Source organism: Coenobita brevimanus, chromosome 71, assembly GCF_032717465.1.
Source record: "Coenobita brevimanus isolate Jiangsu-jjx chromosome 71, ASM3271746v2, whole genome shotgun sequence".
Lineage (NCBI taxonomy): Eukaryota > Metazoa > Arthropoda > Malacostraca > Decapoda > Coenobitidae > Coenobita > Coenobita brevimanus.
Genome location: NC_137024.1, coordinates 25,915,777 through 25,921,139, shown reverse-complemented (window position 1 = coordinate 25,921,139; position 5,363 = coordinate 25,915,777). Strand labels below are relative to the sequence as shown.

Sequence of the window (5,363 nt, the reverse complement as noted above, 5' to 3'; positions counted from 1 at the left end):
GATAGCAATTGCTATTTTTGACAGAGACACAAATGCTCCACCTCTGAAATTTTCTAGATTTAATTTTCCTGGTTATATCTTGATTCAAAATTTCAGACCCAAAGGAGGTGTATGTTGCCTTGCAAAATCAGAAATTGCCATGGAGGAAATTACTAAATTTAATTGTCCTTATTTCGACAATTCCATATACAAATTAAATTCTTTTGGTAAAATAAAGTATTTCTGTTGTTTATCATTCCCCTAATGACCCTCCAGAGCCGAGTTTATTTGACTCTGTCTTCGCAACTGAAGTGTCCTCAACATTAATACTGCATCAGAAATTACTATTCTGGGTGATTTTAATGTCCTTAATGTTGAATGGCTCACTTATTCAGCCAGAACTGATGACTCTGGTCTTGAATGTGAGCTATTTGCAGACTCATTTAATCTCACCCAGTTAATCAGTCAACCCACCCGTGTACCAGACAACCCCGACCAAAATCCCCACCTATTGGACTTGTTTCTAACAACCATTTCAGATAATTATAATGTCGAAGTGAAGTCCCCCCTCGGATCATTGTCTGATTCAAGCCACCAGTTTAACACTTACCACACTCTCCTGCTCTGAACCTATTGTGGTGACTAAATGGCACTACGATGGGGCACACTGGGAGGGACTCCATAATTTTTTCATGGATGTTCCTTGGACCTCCTTTTTCTCCCAAGATGCAAATTCCACATTGGGCCACATACAGGATTTCATTAAAGTCGGCATGGAAACATTCATTCCCCATCATAGTTACAGAAAAAGATGTAATTCTCCTAAATGGTTTGACCACAATTGTGCTAGAGTAACAGAACATAAAACAATAGCCCAAAACACTTATACAAGGACCAAAACCAAAGAAGCCTTTAACTATTATAGAAATATCAGAAACCATGCCAAAACTATTATCAATCTTTCTAAATCAAACTTTCTACATAGACAGGCTAACAAACTACTAAACAACCCAAATGCTAACAAAATATTCTGGTCAACCCTTAATTCATTCAAAACTAACTTCACTACCACCTCTTCCATTCCACCTTTACAGTCCCCCAGTGGAAATCTAGTCAGTGACCCACGTGGAAAAGCCAAACTTCTTGTTGACATTTTTTTCAACAAACTCAACTCTAAATACAGAAAATCACAATATTCCTGTACTTGATTTTGATTCCCCTTAAATACCTCCTTTCATGATTCACACCAGATAAGTACAATCTGTATTACAGAATCTCTCAGCAGACAAAGCTACTGGTCCAGATGAAATTCCTTCGATAGTACTGAAAAATTGCTCCTCAGTGTTGGCTCCTGTATTGGAAAAAATTTTCCGATTACGCATGCATACCTCAAGTTTTCCAGCCTCTTAGAAAGAAGCGAATATCCATCCAGTTCCTAAAAAGGGGGCAACTTCTGATCCATCAAACTATAGACCAATTGCAATAACTTCCAATCTCGGTAAAGTTTTTGAGACACTAATTAACAAACACATAATCATCTAGAAATCAATGAATTTATCAATGATCGGCAGTATGGACTGAGACAAGAACGTTCAACTATAGACATTCTTTGCCTTCTTACCCATCAGATTAACAAAACAAACACGATGAAACACACACTATAGCACTTGATATATCAAAAGCATTTGACAGAGTATGGCACCCGGCCTTATTGTCTAAGATGTCACACTACACCCTTGCATCACTGGTTCCTCTAATTTTCTCTTACCTTCATAATAGAAAAATACGGGTCATGGTAGATGGAATTTATTCTCAGTGTCATTCCATAATTGCTGGCGTACCTCAGGGATCAGTTTTGGCGCCAACCCTCTTTCTCATTCATATAAATGACCTCTTATCTGTCACTCACACAACCCAATACACTCTTATGCTGATGACTCGACCCTTCATAGTTCTTTCACATTTAGTACCTCTTTTACACAATTTGATATTATAAATTCCCAAATAAACACAGCAATTTCTCTGAACCAGGACCTTTCTAAAATTAATCAATGGGGACAAACAAATCAGGCTTCATTAAATGCTCAGAAAACTAAATACATTAATTCCTCCAACAGAAAGAATCCCTCAGACTCTCACATAATTTTAAATGATGTCAATATTCCCATATCCATTACACCCTAGGTGTTACTCTAAACCCCAACCTAAGCTGGACATTCATTCATCATTCATCGCCAGACGCCATGTATCCCAAACGGGGTGGCCAAGGGCTTAGAGTTAATTGTTTTACAGGGAGGGGCACTAATCCTCCACCAACTCCACTTGACACGTACGGAGAACGTTATGCCAACAGCATCTGGTGTTCCCAGGCGGTCACCCATCCAAGTACTAACCAGACCCAACATTGCTTAACTTCGCTGATCGGACGGGAAGCGGTGTACTCAACGTGGTATGGCCGTTGGCAACTTATATTAAATCCCTTGCTAAAAATGCTTCCAAAAAATTGGGACATGTACAGAGTTCGTGAGTTCTTCACTGACGAGTATTTGACAACAATATACAAAAGTCATGTGCGTTCTCAGATCGAATACTGTTCACCACTGTCGAGTGAATGTGGAGCGGTTGCACAGAGGCAGTGGACAAAATTCAAAATAAAGCCATCAGTTTAATCAATAATCCTACCATTACGGAGGACCTTCCTCTATTATCAGTATGTACAGATGTTGATTCTTTAGCATTATTTTATCGATATTTTTACCGTAAGTGCTCTGACGAACTAGCTTCCATTGTGCCTTCCCTTCACATTTTCTCCCGAAATACTCGGGCAGCTGGGAGCGCCCATGAACTCACACTCTCTCCCCCGCAATCAAAATTCATTTATTCCCAGACCTACTACTTTCTGGAATTCACTTCCTGGGAGTTGTTTCCCACAAACATTTAATCTACTTCAATTTAAATCCAGTTGTTATAAATATTTTATGAATGGAGGATGCCTTTAGGCACATGGACTTATTTTTTCTTTGTTTTTCTTTCCTCCATTCATTATCTAATAAAAAAAAAAAAAACGCCAGGGCTTATGGGCAGTGATGCTTCCTGAAGGGCCAGTTGTGCGGGTGATGTCCTTGCCCAGGGCACATGCTCGGCAGGATTGGGCAGTCTGCTTGGCTAGCTGGGAGGGGTTGGGGGTCCAATAGATGTCGTTGAATATCTGCAGGAGCCTTTTCGTCCCAAGGTGGATCCCGTTGCTGGAATGAAGATGTCTCATAGCGTCCTGGGTGGCATCAGGGGCAAGGACGATGTGTCCAGACGGAGTGAAAAGATGGTCGCCCTGTTGCTGCAGCTTGGTGAATAGATGGGGTGGGATCCATGGTGGCTGGTCCTTACTATGCCATTGTGCCAGGAGGTCCGATCTGGGCTAGAGTGTGTGGATGGGGAGGTGGGAGAGGCGTCGGCATTAGTGTGGAGTTTCCCGGGGCAGTAGGAGACTTCGTAGTCGAACTCTTCTAGGGTCTCCCTCCATCTAGTGAGCTGGGCGTTATGAGTGTCTGGCGGAGCCATTGGAGCAACTGGTGGTTGGAGATGATGGTGACGTGGGAGCCCAAGAGGTAAGCATGGAAGTGCTCCAAGGACCAGATGATGCCCAGGCACTCCCTCTTAGTGGCGGTGTAGTTCTACTCCGCCTGATTTAGCGTGCAGCTGGCGCAGGCGATGATGTCTGCCTGCCCTTTTTTCACTTGGGCAAGGACGGCTCCGATGGCTATCAGGGAGACGTCCGTATACAGCTGGAAGGGTAAGGTATAATCAAGGAAGGCGACAATCGGGGTGGTGGTTAACTTGCATTTCAGCACCTGAAACACTTCCTGTCGTTCAGTGGTCCAGTTGAAGGGATCCCCCTTCCGGGTCAAGTCATGGAGAGGCTTGGCGATATTGGTGAAGCCCTTCACGAATCGTCGGTAATAGGAAGCAAGACCCAGGAAGGCCCAAACTTCGTGGACATCCCAGGGTGGGGGAATGTCAGCAATAACGCAGAACTTGTCTGGGTCGGGTGCAATCCCATCTTGTGAGATCACATGCCCCAGGAAAGAGACTGTCTGGGCTACCAGGACAACATTTGGAGGGCCAGAGTTTCAGGTCAGCCTGCTGGATCCGCTGGAATACTCTTCTGAGGTGATGGAGGTGATCGGCCCATGTCTTGCTGAAGATAATAACGTCGTCCAGATATGCAACACAAATTTCCAAGGTCAGGCCACTGAGGATGGACTCTATCAATTGGGAGAATGTTACAGGGGCGTTGCAGAGGCCGAAGGGCAGGACACTGAATTCGTAGTGCTTCCTATTGCTAGTGGAAAACGCTGTCTCCTGTCTGTCCTCGGGTTGCACGGGGACTTGCCAATAACCCAACTGGAGGTCCAGTGTGGAGAACCAGAAGGCTTCGTACGGGGAGTCGAGGGAGTCGTCTATCCTGGGAAGGCGGGTGGAATCTTTGGTGATCACGTTGTTAAGGCAGCAGTAGTCGACGCAGAAGTGCATGGTACCATCTTTCTTTTGGACGAGGATGATGGGGAAGGACCAAGGGCTAGTGGAGGGTAAAATTACGCCTGCATCAAGCATTTCCTGGACCTGCCGGTCTTCCTCCACCAACTGTTTAGGGTTTCTCCATCTGGATGGATGGCAGATTGGTGATCCTGTGATGTGTATTTGGTGTGTTAGGTAGGTGGTGTGGCCAATGTTGGAGGGGTCTGACGCAATAGTCCAGGAGGAGGTGGCGAAGGGTGTCGGCTTAGTGTGTAGAAAGGTGATCAGGTATGGGGGGGTAAGGGGGCGGGGGCGGAGAGGGGGGCGGTGGAGCATGGCTCTGCTTCCTCCATCTCTCTCACAACGAGCCCCTTTGGTAGCGTTAGAGGGGTCATGGAGATGTTTGCAATTCTCACTGCCACGATGTGCGGGGATTGGAAGGTGGGAGTAGGAGACAGGTCGAGAGTGTTCCTGGCGGCAGTCAGGGGGAGAAGAGGACGGATGTTCCGGTGGGCCTGTTCAGGGGGAGCCAATTGCTTCGTTGTGCGGAGGAATTGTTGTGGTGGACAAGACCTAAAGAATGCAACAGGTCAAACCGTGGCCGGACGAAAACGCGTCTATCTTCGCGCATGACGTCACTCGGCCAGTAGTGGTGCTGGCTTGCTCAGTTCTCTTAAGGCCACCGTGCTGTTCACATCTATTCACTGCCTACTAACTGTGCAATATTCGGGTGTTATGAAGACTGGAAAGAAGGTTAAGGGTGTCAGCTTGTTTAGATTACCAAGAAATGAAGAAGGCCGTCAAAAGTGGATACATTTGGGTTAAAGAAAAGACATCTTTAACCCAGGCATAGCGCGAGTATGCAGTCG

At 45.3% G+C, this 5,363-nt stretch overlaps 1 non-coding gene across 1 annotated transcript; it reads right to left on the bottom strand.

Annotated features, from left to right (window-relative positions):
- Positions 1-2,323: 2,323 nt before the first annotated feature.
- LOC145406925 (5S ribosomal RNA) lies at positions 2,324-2,442 on the bottom strand. The gene has a single exon (XR_013898617.1). It is a non-coding gene; the product is annotated as a 5S ribosomal RNA (ribosomal RNA).
- Positions 2,443-5,363: the final 2,921 nt, after the last annotated feature.